General features: G+C 34.5%; 1 protein-coding gene across 11 annotated transcripts in view; it reads right to left on the bottom strand.

Moving 5' to 3' along the window:
* The window catches only part of MGAT4C (MGAT4 family member C), a 691,584-nt gene that overhangs the window by 133,289 nt on the left and 536,505 nt on the right, over nt 1-21,790 (bottom strand). The gene's annotated exons all lie outside the window — the stretch shown is intronic.

Here is a 21,790-nt window from a genome sequence, read left to right on the forward strand (position 1 = left end):
ATATAAGCATAATTCTATTCTTAACAAGCAGAATGTTCCAAGGGCCAGAGTGATCTCCCACGAACCAGCCAAAAGCCAGAACTGAAGACAGACCTTTTTTTCGAATGTACAGGGTTTAAGCAACCCAGGCCTGCTGAATGAATCCTTTCCTGCCCTGAAATTTAAAGTGGAATTCAAATCAGTCCACCAACACACAGAGAAAAAAAAATATCTTGGCACTACAGTGAAAAGACTAGTGAATGAATGCGTCTATGTATTGTTAAAATAAAATCTTGTTACTTAACTATAACTTTTTAAATAATATTCTGTTTTAAATTACTTTTCTGATTAATCAACCAGTTTCCGTAATTCAGGTGCCTCATTCAATCTTAGCCATCCATAACTGATAGATATACCTTATGCCCTGGTTTATGCCTTTGTGTCCTGGTTCCTTAAATGGGGCCCCTCCTTGTTCCTGCCACTAAGGCTATTCTATAACCTGTTTCCCCCAATTTCCTGCATGAAAATCCTAGTCCCTGGGGCTGGACCTCCCAGCTCTGTGCCCTGACTCACAGGATCCAGCCTGCCACCAGGCTCACACCTACCACCAGGTTTACACCTGTGAAGCGCAACAATTCTGCCAGCATGCGACCTCCTGCTGGAAGCCCCTGAGACGGCCTGCCTGAACTGCCACTCTAATTTCAGTCCCTCCATCTCCTGTCATGTCAGATGGGACTTTTTTCAATTCCCTGTAGTTTTCCCTGAGGCATTTGCCTTACAACGGTAAGCAAGCTTATACTGTTTACGAGTCTTTACATGGGTTCTTCTCACATCGTTTACCTCACAAGGCCACTCTGTTCAGAGGGAGATTGGTCTCTCGTGCAGACAACATGCATTCAACAAGTATTTAGGGATTTAGTGAGTGGCATTAAATACCAAGCACTGTTCTAGTGCCAGGAAATATGTGAATATGTAGTTTGGGCAATTGAATGTCTATGTTAACATATGTGTTTGCACTAACACGTACATATACATAAGGTCTCAGTCTTTTCCTTAATAAACAAAAGAAGATCAGTATGTAGAACCGACTTTCAAATTAGCCCCTAGCTATCGTTCCTCTTTCCTTTCACAGTCTCCTGTGGGTCTTTTTGTACTTTGCTCATGTGTCCAATCCAGCTCACATCACTTTTCAATCCTGCTAAAGATGCTTTACCCTGATCCTGGAAGGACAAACTGTTGTATTTTCTGCTCCACAGATTCTAATCTGTACCACTGATTGTAAAACCAATACTCTTTGCCACTGCATGCCCCTAAATGTGGTGGAGAATGCCATAGGGTCACAGCCACTCTGACATTAAAAACAGAGAATAAAAAAATGAATTGTCCTCTCTCAATACACACAGCTGTAAATTCAACAACTACATGACAACCACATTCTGATTATCCTACTCCTGGAGGGAATCTCTTGAATTCTCTGATACTCAGACCACTGGAGAAAAAAAATCTACCCTCAAATTAATACATCAGTACATGCTAGACAAATATAACCAAATAAAATATTTAGTAAAATGTCTACGAGGCAGATCATGGAAGTACAATCTTAAAAACCACAAAATTTAGTACTGCATCCTCTGAAGACTTATTTTATGTTCTATCTCACATGTTCAGTTACAACTCACAAAGATAGTTCTCTCTAAAATTGTTTCTAAAGAGTCAAAACACTCTCCATGCTCTGTTCTCATTATGAGAATTCTTCCCTTCCCTGAGCATAAACTTTATAGTAAAGAACAGATTCTGTTGTTGTAGACAAACACATTTTAGTGCTGTGGAATAACATTATCAATCAAAGCATGTTCAAAAGAAAAAGGCAAGTTATAGGGATCCATATTTATACAAAATACATTACACTTACTACCATGAAGCGGTATACTTATTTGGTGTTAAATATTTCTTGAGTAAATTCCAAACTCCACTATCACAAACGGTAATTGAGAAAGTGACGTACTAGTTCTCACAATATATTCAAATTTAATTACAATTTTAGCCATAGTCAGAACTAGGAAAAATAAGTGAGTGAATTTAGTGTTCAGTGGACCCAATCATTTTCTGCAAGAAACTCACTTTCACTGAGAGCTTAGCTCATCTAGCTAATGACATCTGTGTCACCCATTCATTCTTTCCACAAATATGTGTTGAGTACTCACCATGTGCCTGGGCCTTTCCCGGACACTGAGGACACTTTGCTGAGTTAGACAGATAAAACAACTGTTCTCATGGAGCTTATATTCCAGTGGAAACAGCACCAACTATTCAGAAGGTTGTGTTGTGTTGTGTTCTGAAGAAAATAAAGTGTGATGATATGATAGATAATAATGGGAGAGTGCTAATTTAAATTGAGTAGTCAGTTTACCTCTAGCAAGGGATGATATTTAAGCAAAGATCCAAATAAAAGAAGATGATGCTGGATGAACATTATGGGAAGATGGATGAACTACCGTCAAGGTGGAGAAGAGCTTGGATAATTCAGGAAACAAAGATCAATGTGGCTGAAGGGTAGTGAGTGTGTCAGAGAATAACATGAAGTGAATTTGGCAAGTTTGTCCAGATCCAGATTGCAGACCTTTGTAGACAGAAAGAATGATTTTGTATCTAAGTGTAATGGGTAGCCACTGGATGGTTTAGTGGCATGCGTGTGGAAAATGGATGGTAAGGAGTTATGGTTGGAAGTAATAGTGACCAGTTAGGCAACCACAGCAGTGACATAGATGAGAGATGATGGTACCATGGATTAGAGGAGGTAGTAATGGAAATAGTGAAAATGGATACATTTATAATATGGTTTAATTACTGTAAACAGGACATGGTGGTGGCTGGATGTGGGTATAAAGGAAAAGGAATAATTAAGCGATCATCAATGCCTAGATTTGAGGTTTGAATATATAGAAAGATGGTAGCTTTATATAAAAACCAGGAAGGAACAGATTGAGTGCATGTATGTGTTTCGGATGCATTAACTCTGATGACACTACTAGACAGCCACTGGAAATGTCAGTTTGGTAAAAAAATTATAAACATACATAAGTATATATATTATGTCATACAATATAAAGTTGTATATGATATATATGTATACATATATGTATGTGTTTATATATACATGTATGTGTGTGTTTATGTATATGTGTCTGTGTATATATATATATATACACACATGTGATGAAAAGTGTACCAGAAAAATTATCCCAAACTTGGAAATATGCAAAAGATATTACTTTATGTTCTTTCAGTGTGGTGCTGGCCTTAACTTTCTATTAACTAGGCCATAATCCAGCTCTGAAGGGACAGAGGTTAACTTGTAGATTTGTTGTTGCCGTTACTGTTGAGTATATATGAATATCATTTCTATCTAGTGGAACAGAAATAAGGTTAGTTTATTGCCCTATAAGACATTAACCAGTTGTAACTCTAACTCAGAAATCTTATCCTAACATTCCTTTATTAAATTGCATATTATATATACATATGTGTACATATATTTAAATACACACATAGCTATTTTTGCATATGCTCTTTGGACCAATTTTAACATCCTGTCATTAACTAATGAGTTAAATAGAGTATTTGGTATGTGTTCATTTTATATTTGTGTGAGATTATTGAGTTACTCTTTTTGAAAATTATGATATAATAGATACAACATTAATGATATGTATCTGGGAGCCATTGGCATGTAGATGATAGCTATCAAATGGGTGAGATAATATAAGAAGAAATACAGAAAAATATGCAAGAATTGTTCTGATTCCAGAGGACAGGGAATATATATATATCCATTTCACTATATGCTCAGAAAAACTCTATGAGGTTTTGATATCTTCATTTTCCTATCAAGTAAATTATGGATCAGAGCGCTTGAGTAGCTCTCCCAGAGAATCAAGACTAAAAACTGTTAGAATGCAAATGTATCCCTGGTCAGTCTGACTCAATTTCATGTTTTTTCCACAAGAGCAAGATAATGCTCCAGATGAAAATAGCTTATTTTGTTATAGGGCTAATGGGCAATTTAGCCAATCTCCATTCCCTTTATTCCCATCCCCCTCCTGGTGTGTGTGATTGCTGTAATTTAGGCTCTGCAAACTGCAAAACTACCTCGTAATCTATATTATCTGACCCAAAGGAGTTACTTCAAAATTGGTAAGTATAGACCATGTAGAAAATGCAAATACTATCATAGTATGAGGCATTGCGGTACAGGCAAAATATGGAAAACAAGATTACATATACTGCAGGATTTTTAACACATATAATTTGTACATTTTTTAACTGAAGTAGTATTCATGAGCTAAGTAGATGATTAAATTTCTCTTTTTTTTTTTTTTTTTTGAGAAAGATTAGCACCGAGATAACATCCTCCACCAATCCTCCTCTTTTTGCTGAGGAAGTCTGGTCCTGAGCTAAAATCCAAGCCCATCTTCCTCTACTCTATCTGTGGGACACCTGCTTGAACATGGCTTGATAAGGGGTGCATAGGTCCACCCCAGGGATCCAAACTGGTGAACCCAGGTCTGCTGAAGCAGAATATGTGAACTTAACCACTGTGCCACTGTGCTGGCCCCTTATTATTACCTCCTTTTTCACCACACTCTTTAAAATGCATATTTCTGTAGTGCAGATAGACAAAAATAGATTTAAGGAGCTTAGGAAAATGACAAATTCACCTACATGACTTCTATAATTCAGTGATAAAGAATATGAACAAACTAGAAAAACATATTTTTTCTTGTAGGGACAGCAATAGTTAAAGGGGATTGAAAATAATAGTGAACACATCATATTGCCCAAATGAAAGTTTAAAATATAATACCAACTTCATTGACAATGACACATTTATGGTAGGCTCTGGACCATTGACTTTACGTATATATCTCCTTCTAGTAAACCACAACTGCTTGAGGGCAGAGATCATAATGATATTCAACTGTGAATTTCAAGAGCACATGGTGAGCCCCTCGTACATTTACATTACTGCATTCATTAGCATCTATGTCTTATACATCATGAATCCCATACTTCCAAATCTATAAGTCTAAAAATATAAAATTAATAACAGAATAAAATTAGAATTTTGACCATTTTTACCTGCTAGAGATGTCTACTAACCGATTTGTTAAACAATTGTTTGTTAGAAAAACAAAGAAAGTTAATGTTTGAATTTGAATGCTCTAAACTAAGAACAAAATATTGAAATGTATTGAAAAATGTAAATGTTCGGAACAATGAATAAATGAAATGGAAAAAATTATGTAATTTTATTTATTAGTTCAAATATTTTATTTTAACATAATCAACAATAGGGGCTGGCCAGGTGGCGTAGTGGTTGACTTCTCAGGCTCCACTTCAGTGGCCCAGGTTTTGTGGGTTCAGATCCTCGGTGCAGATTTAGCATCACTTGTCAAGCCATGCTGTGGGGGCATCCCACATAGAATGGAGGAGGTTTGGCACAGATGTTAGCTCAAGGCCAACCTTCCTCACAAAAAATAAATAAATAAATAAATAAATAAATAAAAGTAAAAGAATCAACAACATAGAACCAGGTACTTAGGGTCTGCCATCCTTTATGCCCATTTAAGAGAACTGTAAACAAATAAAATGTGAAAAGTAAAACTTTAGAAAATTTTATGAAAATAATGAATGCAATATGTAAATATGTCATTAAAGAATATGAAATACTTAAAGTTTGTTGCAGTCATTCACAGAAATATAATTGAGGATGATAACGTCTTTATGTAAGATGTTAAGTCAAGGAATATTTATGGACAGCGAATGTGTTAGATTAGCATTATGAACTTGAAAAGTAATTATTATATAACAAATTTAAATTGCATGGAGGCTAAATGAATTATTTGTTTAAATGGCTTTTTCACACTTAAAATAATTGTCCTACATCTTCAATAATGTGTAGGATATTCTCTTCAAATTTCCCACAAATATAGAAACTAAACTTCCTATTATCTTTAAATATTATATTCTTAATCCTCAGGTTAAAAATTTTATAGCTATCTTAAATGGTTCCAGGTCTGCTATCCACTCAGAGAGATTCTGATTCAGTAAGATGAAGATAGGCCCTAGAAATCTACATTTCAATAAGCGTGTCAGGCAAATTTGATTCAGATACCGTGTGGAAGCTTTTGTGAGTGAAATTTCTACAGTAAGTACTTAAATCCTGCTGATCTTTCTTTGCTATACTTTTTCATCTCTAGCCCACAGTCAACATCTTCACTATGTAACTACATTTCAATGCAAAATATTCAATGTGAACTCTTACCAGAACTTCTGCACACAGCCTTTCCTCATGACATTCTGCACTGAAAATTATTAATCACCTTTAAGACTAAAAATTCTTAGAGACCCAGACCTTGTCCATGTCACAAACTTTCACATCCCCAGCATTGGTCGTTTACCTGGAACATAATAGATCTATCTGTTGAATTACTGAATAAATCCATATTATCACTAGACCTGTTCTGGAAAATCACTTTTAATCAGATAACCCTCTGCATAAGAATGCTTAATGGGTGCCAACCAGAAAAATTAAAACTTTCTGAAATCCTAACTTGAGAATATGAATATTTTTTCATTAGATAGACTAAGACATCACATGAAACCGTTGAACTTGCATTTGTACCAAGACTACATTTCATAACCCCTTAATTTCAATCCAATCAATTTGTCAATAAAGTTTTTGTAAATTCTTATTAGGAATATGAATTCATATAAAACATGATCCTTGTTTATATGGTATTTTGAAATCTAATTACGAAAGACACATAAGTAAATAAAGATATGAAAGTATGCACAACAGTAAATGGCAAATTCTCATGTATATATATATAAGCATAAATGTATACACAGTAGGAGACAATTACATTCCCCTTAGGTAAGGCTTTGTAGAGCTGAAGGCACCTAAACAGGGTTTTTTTGAGGAAGATTGGCTCCTGAGCTAACATCTGTTGCCAATCTTCCTCTTGTTTTTCCTCCCCAGTATAATTGTATATCCTAGCTGTAAATTCTTCTAGTTCTTCTGTGTAGGACACCACCACAGCATGGCTTAATGAGCAGTGTGTAGGTCTGTGAGCAGGATCCAAACCAGCAAACCCTGGGCCACCAAAGGGGAGTGTGTGAACTTAACACCTATGCCACTGGGCTGCCCTTGAATAGGTTTTAAAGGATAGTTAGGAGTTAGATAAGCAAAGAAGGGGGAAGGGTTTTATAGACATGCTGAAATAGAAGAATATAGGATGACTTTGGGAGATAAAGAATAAATCAAGCAGAGGGTTTATAGAGAGTTAAAGTATGAAATAAGTTTTAAGGATAGCTTTTAAGGGGTAGCTGTGTTTTAAGGGACTTATGTCTGTCAGACCAAAGGATCTGGAGTTTATCCTGTAGGCCCCATGTTGACTCAATGATTCTGGTGAAGGTAAGTGGCCAGCAAAGTGGTATGAATTAGATGATATCCAATGTCTTTAAAACGGAAAATAAAATACTTTGGAAAACCAAAATGCATGTATCTTGCTATTTAATAATAAATTCAATCAATGAGTATTTATGCTATGCCAGGCTAGGTAATGAGAATACAATACCAAGAAAAAAACACACATTTAGTAAGGCTGAAATTCTAATGGGAGCGATATACCCTGATCAAATAGTCACACAACTATATTTATAACCAAAAACTGCGACAACTTCTATGGAAAAGTCCATGGTGTTTTATGAGCATATATAAGAATTACAGGGATAGTTTTGCTGAGTAAGTGACTTTAAGCTGAGTTCTGACAGATTTGTAGGAGTGGGAGCACAGGATTGGGGAGAGAGCATTATAGGCAGAAGAAAGAACAAGGACAGCGGATGTGTCAGGGAGTAGGGTACCATCTGGGAATAGGAAAGAATGCTAGTGTAGCAGAGAGGGAGGGAGCGAAACAAGCCAGCCATGTAGTGGGAGAGGGAGGCAGGAGCTGGATTAAACAGGGCTGTTTAGCACTCTTAATGGCATTTGTCTTGAAAAGAACAACGATGGTGAGTCAGGGGTTTTTTGTTATATGTAGTCTAAGCATAATTTTGGAACAGCTCATTACTTTTTTCACATACTTTTGATTGGCCTATTATTGTACAGTAAATACGTACAAAATGGATTGAATACCAAAGGATATTTGTACCAAAGGACCAAACATTTTGTTCCTTTAAAAGTATTCCCATTTGTGCATTAGTTCACAAATTTAACTGAAGTATCATAATGTTTGTAAGTATGTGGTAGGACAATTCTTTCTTCTTTATTCCTCCTCAAAATACTTTGTTTTCTTAAGCTGGTCAATTTTTTGAATCGCTTTTAGCATTTTAGAATTATATCATCAAGTGCTATAAAATCCCCTAGGGGATTTTGATTCAAATCAAATTGAAACTATGATACAAATTAGGGACATTTAATATTTTTTTTTAATATTCCATTTTCTAAACTTGATTTTGATACCAAAAATACTGTATTTACAAAATGGAATAATAAACAAGTCATATACATCATTTAATAAAATCAACATATAGATGCTTCCTCTATTTTTCTGAGTCTGATATTACAATATAGAAAGAAATTTCTTGGCCATGTGTAGTTGGTCCTGGCCTCATCAGTATCAGGGTTTGAAACAGCTAAGCTAAGTGCTTACAGATTATTGTATATGTCAAAATTACTAAGTTTAGTAATTCAGTAGTATCTAAATTATATACTAAATTTGAAGATGCGCTATGCATGCAAGGAAAAATAATATGCTTAAAGAACCTGTATGCTGCTTTGCTGTCTGCAACTTCCCTATTTTTATTACCTTTGTACTACAGCCAACAATATCTAAATGCATTAGGGGTTGAGAAGCAAGGGCACATAGACACAGAATTACAGTCAACTATAACAGATGAGGTGCTCCGCGGAGAATGAGTGTGTCTTTCGACAGGCTGCAAACCACTTATGAAATTATTAAAGTAATAAAATGCAACTCAAATCCCAAACTATTACTGATTCCAAACACGACATAGTGTTTTCAAGGATGAATTTTATTTTTGAAGAAAAAAAAACCCAACTCTGTATTTCAAATAAAGTTTCACTAAGTAGCTTAGACTGCTGTTTATGTTCTTAATAAATATGGTGTAACAATATTTGGAAATCTAAGTAACCCTGACCTTCTCATCATCCTATAGTGTAGCAGCAGGATATTATAGAAAACACAAGAAAAATTGCTCAAAAGAACAAACATTTAGAAGAATAATTCAGGAAAAGGTAACCAATTCTCATACTAATTTGGAGTATGAAATAAAAGCCAGGTAACTTGAAATATGAAACACATCTTTGACAAATGTATATATTATTAAATAATAGATTTCATATTGGTGTGAATATGATGTAGTCTATACAGAAACTCATATACAACAATGCACACCTGAAACTACATAAAGTTATAAACCAGTATGACCTCAATAAAATAATTAAATTAAAAGAACAATAGATTTAACTTCATGTGCCCATTTTGAATTAAAATTATATACCTCACATTTTGGTACATTATCTCATTTACACTAGTCATCACAACAATCCTATTTATGAAGAAACCAAGGCTGATTGAGTTTATATCAAGTGCTTAACGTGACATTTCTAGAAAGATATAATTCCACAAACTGAAACTAGACTTTTTATTCTAACACCAAAGCCTATATTCTTAATAATTCCTCTAAGGTAAGTTTGACATTGAAAAACACATTTCTGCTAAGTGATATCAAATTTGGAATTATAAAATATGACAACCAGTACAATAATACAATGATCATGATGATTATATCCATACAAAATTGTACATTTTTTGAGGTCAGCGATCATGTTTTGTTTTTTAATTCAGCGTTTATTACAAGTATTTTGAGAAGCACTGATATAGGTGGTGGTTAACAATGATTTACTGAATTAGTCAACACAATGAAGCTTCGTTAATTAGAACTGACCGGTGAAAGCTTAATCCGAATTAGTGACTATTCAGAATTCAAGCAAATCTTTGTAAAATATAAATTCTACTCAAATATTTATTTAGAAATGTCTATTTCAAGCTAGGCTATATAAAGTAACGCCTTGATCAAATAGTGACTAAGGTAAATTGCCTGCCCTCAGTGAGCTTACAGCCTTTCCCAATATGTTATGTGCTTCGATGAAGAATTGCACAAGAAGCTGTCAGAACTAGGATGGTCATTTATGATAAAATTGAAATTGGATTTAAATAATCAAATATCGCTGGTCACTTTATCAAATACTATTTGTGGCTATGAATTTTGGATTTATTCGAGAAATATTCAACGCCATTCTACTGCTGCTTCATGGTTGTAAAATGCATTTGGTAAAGTACAAATCCGTGTAAGTTGTCTCTTCTTTCCACAGTTTGTACACAGCACAATACAAATCAATCCAAATTTAATCTTATTAACTGTAAAACAAAATTCCCAGCCATAGCTTTATCATGTTAAATTATTGTGCTGATTTTTAATTTCTCCTTGAGCAATTATTACCAGTAATGAACAAATTCATAGCATGTACCTTTCTATATATATATATATATATATATTTCTGCCAAAAGACCATAAACAAAAACTTATTGTGAGGTAACATCATGTAAACACTAATTGAGGGATGTTGTACAAAATAACTCTGAACTCTTCAAAAATGTCAGTGTCAAAAAAAACAAAAAGTAAAAGGTAAACAAAGAAGAAGGAAAAAAGAAAGGCACTCAGGAAGTGTGCCAGGTTGAAGGAAATTAAAATATGACAACTAAATGCAATGTATGATTCTAGATTTTCTTTTGCAATAAAGGACATTACTGAGACAATTGAAGACATTAATAAAATTTTTAGATTAGATAACAATTTTGTAAATGTGTTCATTTCCTGATTTTCAGAGTTGTACTGTGATTATGTGCTTAAACTGTGAGGGGGATGAAATCACATGTGGAGGTGCTAAGGACAGACAACCTGAAAGGCAGTGTTTGGTATAATGTCTTCTTTAAATGGGCTTTTTCTTTTTGCCATCTCCCAGGCCCTCTATCACTGGATTAAATGAAGCAGAGAGGTATAAAACATGTAGAGAAGTAGAGACAAAATACACATAAGCAATACAGATAAACTTTTCTGGTCTACTCTAACATTTAGGGGAAAATTGGACTGGATTTCATACTCCGAAAACACTAAAGCTAAGGAAGAAAAAGAATACAGAGAAAGCAGAATGAAGAAAAAGTTCATAGAATGAAAATACATTAAAAAGAGAAATAAAAGGTGTAGCATATCTAATGATCTTCCCGTTTTTCAACATTTTCTCATGTCAGAACCTGGCAAAGGAGAAGAAGACAGGAAAAACTTGTGCGATTGTTTACCAGGTCAGAAGTGTTCCATGTGAATGTAGTTATTCCAACAACCAACATATGGCTTGGAAGCGAAGTAGAGATGGGGACTTTTGCTGTCTGATGTATTGCAGAAAGCAGAAGAGAGAGTGTCATCAGTTGCTTGGCTAGAGGATTCCTGTGTGACTAGAGTACTTTGAACATTGGTGACCAATTGTCACATTTTGCTGAGATTTGAGGGGTTTCTACAATGAACACTTTCAATGCTGAGACTGCAACAGTCCTGAGAAACCAGCATGATTGGCCATGCCATGAGAATTCTCATGAAAGAAGCCACATTGAAAACTCAGTGTGTTTACAAGGTCACTAAAAAGGTCCTTTTAACCCCTAAATCGTACCATTTAAACTTAGCTAATTTTAGAAAATCTTGTATTTGAGATTCTTCCCTACAATTAAAGTGCAGATTTCCTTGGAAAGCCATTGTCTTGATGCCATTAATATATTATTAATGAGTGCTTATTTCAGTATCTATAACATTTATTACGCATTTAATATGTGTCACTGCTTTGCAAACATTGGTTCAACGTCTCATTTAAAAACCTGAGGAAGCAGTCACTAATCTTATATTTTTTTAAGATGAGCAATATAAAGTCAAAGAAATTAAGTCATTTGCTCAAGCTGGCAGAGTTAATGAGCGATTTAAGCAGAATGTTTACCTATATCGAAGCTTGAGTCCTTGGACATTCCCTTCTCTGGGGGAAAATCTAAGTACACGGCATTTTGCTGGATATTTTGGGAACTTTCAAGATGTATGATGCACTGTTCTTAAGATGTTTACTATCTTACATGGGAGTTAAACATAAATAAGTTAAGGTATTACTGAGATTTGCATAGCACTTGGTGTACACAACCCTTGTGCAAACATTAAGTCAATCAACCATTCTAGTAGTTCATTAAAGCAAGTATATCAGGAGTTTATAAATCCCATTTCACGGATCAAAAATCTGAGGTTTAGATAAGCTTAATGACTATTTAATGGCTATTGATATTGTAGCTAGGGGTTAGAATCCAAGACTTTCTTTTTATAGGCTCGTCTTTATTTTATTTTGCTGAGCTGCTTCATACACACATTACCAAGTAATAATTACATTATAGAAACTTCCCTTAGGATCATGAATTTCAGTAATCTTTGTGATCCTTATACCCAAGTTTCATCATGCTGTTGCAACTTCATAAATGTTTGCTGAATGAACAAATCTTCATTTCTCCAATATATCTGGAATTTATTTATGTACTCCACATCCAGTAATTATTTGGTGTAGATTCACACAGGGACCAAGTTGTTTCATAAACAGAAATGCCCATCCCAAAAAGCTGTAAAGCTTAGTGCCTAAAAGAAAGATTCTCGAGCCAGAAAGACTTTATAATCCCAGGTCTTCAATACTCTACCTGTGTGATTATGCAGAAGTTACTCATCATAATGGAGAGTAAGAGTAAGAGTAATATCCTACCTATCTCAGAGACCGTTATACAAATTAAATGAGTTAATATGACCAAGGGCTTAGAAAAGAGTCTGGAACTTATTAAGCATTATATGTCTTGGCTACTGTTATTGTCATGGTATTAATTATTATTTTACTCAGAAAGCTGATTGGATACAGTCTCAGCTACCTGTTTGATTGTGGCAATATTATTTTATATCACTGAGCTCAACCTCATTACCTGTAATATTTGATAATGTTTGCAAATTTACATAGTGAGAATAGTGTTTAACATAATTGCCCAATAAAATTTAAATATTTTTCATTTCATTTTATTTCATAAACATTGAGTAATTACAGTATATCAGGCTCTTTGTTAGTCTCTGAGGATGAAAAAGTTTTTAAAACACGTAAAACATGATTCTTGTTTTATGATATTTTATGGGGGGGTACAGTCATAAGAAACTATTTTTTCACCAACTAATTACTCTAAGGAACTTGAGGGTGGGCTTTGGATATTTCAATTGTTTTTCCAAATTGTTCTTTTTCCTTTTATGTTAAGGAGATGCAATCGCCAACCACCCTGAACCAGACCAAGCCTCAAGGAGAGATACACCTGTGACCTTTGCTTTATTTTTAATGCTAAGATCTCTCCAGGCGGAGCTCAGTTCTTATTACCATAACCTGCAGTGTATGTGGAAGCATGTTTTCCAACTGAGCCTGCATAAGTGAAACCCAGCTCTCTCTTTTGAATACTCACTTCCCACCTGAAATAAAAATGTGCCTGCTTCCCTCTGTTTCAGGATGCTATGACTCCGGAAATGATTCCTCATGGTCTCCTAATTGCTGCAAATACAATTTAATTTGTGAGACAACTACTTCTGGTGGAGAATCTGATTTAACTCACAAGGAGGGAACCCACTTTGGTTTCGGTAACATTTTCACAAATACATAATTACATATAGTGAATCCATACGCAGCCAGAAGAACACTCAGTTAGAGCAAATATATACAACATATCATTTATCATCCATTTGTCTTTTGATTTATGGAGTTTTTTCAGATGTCTGTCCATTCTTTAAGTTTGCTAAGGTCACATCTCAGATTTTTAACTCAGAGCAAACAGACTACCCCATATATACTACAGATCATATATATTTTTTAATGGTTAAGATTTAACTGATTTTTTCTTAGATTAGTGGCAATAAAGCAAATGAAAATGAGATCACCTCTAAGGATGCTGACAGAGTCTCAAACCCAGGTGTTCTGATCTATGTATTCTGCATATCTTTTTAATAATTAATATCAATGATTCAATTTATTAAAGTTATTAGAGCCATTGATGACTTTTCCAGGTGTGAAATTATGGAGTCATTACATTTTAAAATATAATCATAAAATTGTATGCATAGAGGAATTCCACGCATATACAATTTTGAACATGAAACTGTCATAGAGAAAAACTTTAGCTAGCAAAATCTACATTAATGCAAGCATTAATGTTCTGCGGGAGACTTCCAGTTCAGACTGGGATAAACTATTATTATGGAGGTGAATTGCTTAGTATAGGGAGAGAATAACCTAAACAGTAATTCACATATTTCTTTGAAGAGCTTCCTGTTACCCCTTACCTAATAGTGATTTTTATTACTATGAACACTTACTTTAACGCTGCATCAGCAACATTTATAGTGGGCTACTAAATTTATTATATGTCAACATTTACATATTCTGAGATTGCTAAAACAATTTGACTCTCTCATCAACTTACTACACTAGGAGGAAATATTTTTAGAAATGCTGATGTGAATTTTGTAATTATTAACATACCTCAAGCAGTAAGGCCCACAGTAGAACAATTATTCAAGGATATTCCAATTAGCTACTTTATTTTTATTCAAAATGTTATTGTTTCTTTTTGAAAATAAAATGCAACAGATCAGCAGAAACTGGTCACAGTGAGCTATGATATTTTACACATTTATGAGTATATAACATTTATTTGCATTTCCAAAAATAAATTTTTGATCAAAATAGTAATCCAATACTTTGATCATCCAAGGTATTATTTCTAAAAAGGAGAATATCTTGCTAGTCATTTTATAGGGAAATATTAATATGCAATTTAGCAATGTTTTACATAAATGTTTGCAGGATTTGCATAATAGGATAAATTTCCTCAAATATAGTCAGCCTAAAAATACAACAAAAAGGAATTTTATTGCTCTTTCTTATTTGTGCCCTTTCCTATTTATAACTTCTCTGCATTTTATTTTTGAAGGCTGTGTTATATTTTACCATCTAGAATGTTGCATTTGTCTTTCCTCTTCTTCCTCCCTTCTTCATGTTTATGCTTGCTTGTACTGTGATACAATTTTTCGTCTCTAATAAACAATGTTTTCATTGTGCCTCTAGCTAAAGTAATGCTGTCACATTCATAGACAGAGAGGAAAATAGTCATTAGTGAGGTTTTAACAGACACCCCAAATGCCAGGATCTATGTTTCTTACAATAAAATTCAAAGTTGGTTATTCTCATCAAATAACACACATTCACAAAACTGTCAGCTTAATAGTTCATCTTTATTTTGGATATTTCTATTTTCTTTGCTTTCATTATTACACTGGGTTTACCTTGGTCTTTAAACACTTCCCTAGTCACTTCTTTTCATCTTATTTTTTACAAGGTGGTAAAGAATAGTTGTTAAGAACCCAGAAGCAGACACATCTGAATATAAATTCTACTGTTTTTATCTTACCAGATCTGTGAAATGTCTTAATTTTCTCATCTGTAAAATTTATATAATAAATATCATCTCCTGATTCACAGTTCATTGGAAAGTTAAATGAAATAGTACATGTGACATTCTTGCAGTACTTGGCAAGAAGGTGTGATGGGATATATGTATCATCATTGACATGCGTCCTCCTTCCATTGTTAAAAACCAAGCTTTCCTTACGATTTTTCCCTTCACTTTTCTCTTCCATTCCCATGGCTCAAGTGTGTGGCTCTACTTACTGCGACAGTGTTAGTAGTTCCTATGACCTAGACATTCCTTATGACGTGGTATTAAAATAAGCTTTATAAACTTCCATCTTAGCATAAAAATGCTAACATTGATTTTAAAAGGTTGAGAAGTGAGAATGAAATTATTTTAGAAACAAAAAGTTTAAAAAAATGCACTCTCTTAGTCTTCTTCCTTATTTACAATCTCTGTAATAAGTTTAGAATTTATGTTAGTATTAAAGTTACTTTAAAACAATATTAACATTTGGCTACTTGACAATTGGAATTAGCAGTATACTAAAAGTCACTTTCATATTTCCCCAAAAAGATTATTCCAAGGTATAGCAGCTGATAAGTACAATTTACCATATACAATAGAAGTATGTATAAATAGGAAACTCAGTTGTAACTTAAATTATTGTAGATACATTCGGCTTAAATCAAATAAAGAATGTATAAAAATTAAGATAGAGCACAATCAAGTTTTTAAATAAAGAGCTCATAAAACAGGAAAATGTAAATTGATAATATAAACAAATAACACTTGGCAGTACATTAAAAACTTCATGTATAAAATGATTGGATTACTAAGTTCACAAAGCTAGAAAACTAGAAATCAATCAAAACTCACTCCTTTACCTTCTGATTCTATATCCTCTTGTTCATATCTCAATTTTACACCCCACATTTATCTTAAATCTGCTCCATCGTCTATATAGTACTTGGTTTCAGAACCTCATCACTTCTCACTTGAACTGCCAACATGTGACTGAACCCATCTTCTTCTTTTCATTCACGTCTCCTCCCAATGAATCTGCCAAGGGATTATTCCAAAGTACTTGTGCAGCCTTCCCTCTCAGCTTTGTCAGTGGATGGCTTTATAACGCCAAACAAATACCAAACATTTTAGCGTGGTGTTCTCAAACCTGAAAGTACATCAGGATCACCTGAAGGGCTTGTTAACAAAATGAGTCTCCCAGGATCCTACCTCATAGTTTCTGCTGCAGTAGTTTTGATTGAGCCTTGACAATTGGCATTTCTAACAAATTTCCAGGTGATGCTGGCCTTGGGACCATACTTTTGGAACCACTGCTTTAACATGACCTAAAATGTTCTCCATGATCTTTCTCGCATCTTTGTCAAACCTAATATCTCATCATATTCTCAAACTTATTCATATTCCAAAGAGGCCTAAACACTGTGGGCTCTCATACATTGCCATATACAATCACATGTCCATTCTTTCTGGAACATCTTTTATTTCACTTTTCCATTGTTCTGCTACCTTGTTTACTTGGCTTGCTGATGATCACATTCAAGATTCAGCTGAAACAGAGTTTTGGCTTGGAAGAATTTTCAAACACATTTTTGTACGATCTTCCCCTGAGTCAGCCAGTATTTGTGCATAACTTTTCATTATACCTACCAAAATGTAATTAGCAATTGTTTTTTCTATTTTGCATGAAACTCTTATGAGCTCCTCATCTTTTATCTCTATATTCATAACTGTGTCTGGCATTTCAGGCTATATTTACCATAGAGTGAAAAATGTGCGTACAATCATTGAAAAAGAATATGAAAAATAACAAATAAAAATATCTCTTTGAGATTAATAGTATTCTTGGATATTGCTGCTTTAAAGATCTTTTATGGCTATTCTTATTTTTTATAAATAAGGATACTTTCTTGTGTTGTGAATTTTAAAAATGACAAAATATTGGCAAAATTATACAGTATATCCTATACAATCCTTTTTTAGGGTCAAACAATATTTTTGTGCTGTTTTCATCTTTCTTATCTGGTATATACTGAAGTGAAGTGGTAAGGAGAGATAATGTTTATATTAAGTGACTTCATTTTTACATTAAATTGAGGAATATATATGAGAACTATGCAGCACGCACTGTTCTAATTTATGTAATTTCCAAAAACTCAGCGGTAACAGTAAACTGTGAAGCAGCAGGTAGTATATCTGACCCATTTATTATTCTATCATCTCTTCTTCATCCCGTGTAGTGTGGTTGGTTAAATTTGTTTGAGAATACCAGCTTAGTATTCAATAAAACTGACCTACAGCTCTCCCAGGACATATTTGCACCAAGTGTAAATTCTAGCAGGGTGATGCAGTTGCTGAAGAATTATCATCAACAAAGTGGAAGTTGGGTGGAGAATGGAACACATAACTGGCAGCCTAACCACATAGCGAACCATGATATTTAGTATGATGATGGATATTTTGATGGGATTGCCTTCCCTGGAAGATTCTCTGAAACTAAGGCATGATGTTATTTTACCCCCAGTCTTTTTGTTTCTTTTTTTGAGGAAGATTAGCCTTGAGATAACATCTGCTGCCAATCCTCCTCTTTTTCCTGAGGATAACTGGCCCTGAGCTAACATGCGTGCCCATCTTCCCCTACTTTATATGTGGGATGCCTACCACAGCATGGCTTGCCAAGCGGTGCCATGTCTGCACCCGGGATCCTAACTGGTGAACCCCTGGTGCCAAAGTGGAACATGTGCACTTAACCTCTACGCCACTGGGCCGGCCCCTTCCCCCAGTTTTATTGAGGTATAATTGCCAAATAAAAATCATATATATTTAAGGTGTACAATATGATGTATGTAGAATAAGATGGACAACATGATCACAATATGATATATGTACATATTGTAAAACGATTGCCACATCCATCACCTCACAGTTACCTGTGCGTATGTGCATGTGTGCGCGTGTGGTGAAAACACTTGAGATCTGCTCTTTTAGCAAATTTCGAGTGCACAATACAACATTATTAACTGCTGTAGTCTCCAAGTTGTACATTAGATCCTCAGAGCTTATTCATGCTGCATAACTCAAACTTTGTGCCCTTTGACTGACATCTCCCCATTTCCCACACCTCCCAACACCTGGCAATCGCCATTCCACTCTCAGCATCTGAGTTCCCCTTTTATGTATGTATGTATGTATGTATGTATGCATGTATGTTTGTGACGAAGATTTGCCCTGAGCTAACATCCATTGCCAATCCTCCTCTTTTGGTTGTTTGAGGAAGATTAGCCTTGAGCTAACATCTATGCCAATCTTCTTCTACTTTGTACGTGGGATCCCCCCACAGCATGGCTGATGAGTGGAGTAGGTCCACACCCGGGATCTGAACCTGTGAACCTGGGTCGCTGAAGTGGAGCTCTCGAACTTTAACCTCTTGGCCACAGGACAGGGCCCTGAGTTCAGCTTTTTTAGATTCCACATATAAGTGAAATCATACAGTATATTTGTCTTATTTCACCTAGCAAAATGCCCTCCAGGTTTATTTATGTTGTCATAAGTGGTAGGATTTCCTTCTTTTTATGGAAAAATAATATTCCATTTATATATATATATATATATATATATATATATATATACGTATGCCACACTTTTTCATTCACTCAGTGACAGACACTTAGCTTGTTTCCATGTCTTAGCTACTGTGAACAATGCTGCAATGAACATGGGGGTGCAGATATCACTTTGAAATACTGATTTCATTTCCTTTGGATATATACCCAGAAGTGGGATTGCTGGATCATATGGTAGTTTTATTTTTAATTTTTTGAGGAAATTCTATACTGTTTTCCATAGTGGCTTTACCAATTTACATCCCCCAACACAGCGAACAAGTAACTCGTGATATTCCTAAAGATAAATATGTTTTTCTTTTAACTTTTCTTAACATGAATTGGTACATAAAACCTCCCATAGAAAAAAAAGAGAACAATTTTGAATGTGTACATTAAAAAGCATGTTTAAAAAGGAACTATTTTAAAACATGCAGAGAAATTCTTTCAAGTACACCTGCAACCTAGAAAAAAATTATCTTAATGAATATTAGATTTCTCCCAATGTTTAAGAAATAGAGGTGGGGCATAAACTCTTCACGCATTTAGAATTCATAAAAATAAAGGATTTCTTCACTATGTCACCAACATCCTAATATTTAATATAACATATACACACAAAGATTTCTTTGAGAAAAATGAAAGTATTATTTATAAAATAATTAAAACACTGCAAAAGATTTGCAAAAATATATCCTACGATTACAGTATCTAACAATATATTTTGAGATGTCTCTTTCTACTAGTAATTTAAATCTGAATTTTAGCCTTCCAATTTCATGCTTAAAAAGACAGATTCTTATTATATTGTGAGTATCCCACTAGACTGAGGTTTATAATTTAATATTGAATCAGAATTCTAGCCTATTAGGAGCAGTTATTTTTAAAAATATATTCAGTTGCTAGAATGCGGTTTGTTTTTACTTATCACTGAATAAGAATTTCATATTTGTTTAAAATTGTTTGAGAATATGAAAATAAAGCAAGCACGGCAAACATATGGATGGAAAGAAGACTAACGACAATTTGCACAGAGCACATAGTCTTGGTAGAGCATTTGTAATCTCTGTACTCCATGGAGCAGGCATGGATGTTCACAGTTATGCTGAGAATGTAATTAAGAGCAGAATGTTGACTTTCTTCTCCTTCTTGCTTTTACTGTTCTCAGAAGATTACAGTGACATTTCTTGCCCTACTACGTTTTGTTTACTCATCACATTTTTATTGTTACTGTTTTTGTTTATAGTTAAGCAACTTTAGCAAAAATTTCCCTCCCAGACTGCTCTCCCTTAATCAGAAATGCCTTGCTCACTCCCACTGTGGTGATTAGTTAAGCCGGTGCTGCCTGTCACTAGATTTGGGCCCAGAGAGAAACACATGCAAAACTCTTGTTTCAAAACCTTACATTAAAATTAAGATGCTTATATTAATATTAGGACAAGCTTGTCACGTCTTTGCTAGTCATGTTCTGAGCTGTTTTTTTTAGCCAGGATATCTCTCAACAATTCCTAGTTTATCTGACTCACAGATTCCTCTATCTTCTAGACCAATATTCCTGAATTCTGCTCTGACCCTTATGATCCCACCTCTGTTATGATCCTGCTTTCTGATTTTCCCCTGGATTCCTAGATCCAATCTGTTTTCTTGCACCTTGCTTTTTCCAATCCTGTACTCTTCACATCCTATAGTTATACTTGTTTTTAGATCGAAGGCTGTTTTGACAATAACTTAAAACTTACCCTGTTTCATCAAAAGTAGCTGCCCAATTCTGGCATTGATACTGATATCAATATAAAGTTTGGAGGAGACATGAACTTGTGGTAATACTTTGAGATAAGGAATGGCAACATGGACAAAATTCAATAGATAAGCAGTCAACTAGCACATTAAACTCTAACATAGATATGATTATTAGTTATATTAATTAAAATTGTGAACTATTTTCCATGTAATCTTTCAGATGATGAATGCTTCATGGATCTTAAACATATTAACCTAAATAATGCAAATTTTAACAACTGATCTAAGCAATTCTACTTCTAACCATCAAGAACTTCTATTACGACTAGTGTCACATATCATGAATATTTGAATTGTTAGCACCTCCTAAAGTAGCTGAGATAACTGCAGCCAAGGGTAAAGATAAGTTAGCATAAGGGAAGCCATCTTATAGAAGGAAGCCATGTTGAAACTGTAAATGACCCTGATTCACCAGACACCCCCCACCCCTGCTTACTTGTCAGTAATGCTTTAGCTTGCATGTAACCTACATATGAAAGAATCTGCTTGTGAGAAATATGCATGCTCTGCTGTTTTCATAGTCCTGGATTAGACGTAAACCTCCCTGTTGCAATAAGGTGATAACTTTGTTCTTTAAGTTTTCTCAGGAATGTAATGACCTTTGGGAAAGAGCCCTATGCCAGTGTCCATCACCCCTGACAGAAGAAAGAGATGAGCTGGCATCTCAAGGTCTACTCCACCAGATGGTCAGCATTCCAAGAAGCTCCTTTTCAGCCTACTTGCCATATTTAACTG

This window comes from Equus przewalskii, chromosome 29 (genome assembly GCF_037783145.1).
Source record: "Equus przewalskii isolate Varuska chromosome 29, EquPr2, whole genome shotgun sequence".
In the NCBI taxonomy this organism is placed as follows: Eukaryota; Metazoa; Chordata; class Mammalia; order Perissodactyla; family Equidae; genus Equus; species Equus przewalskii.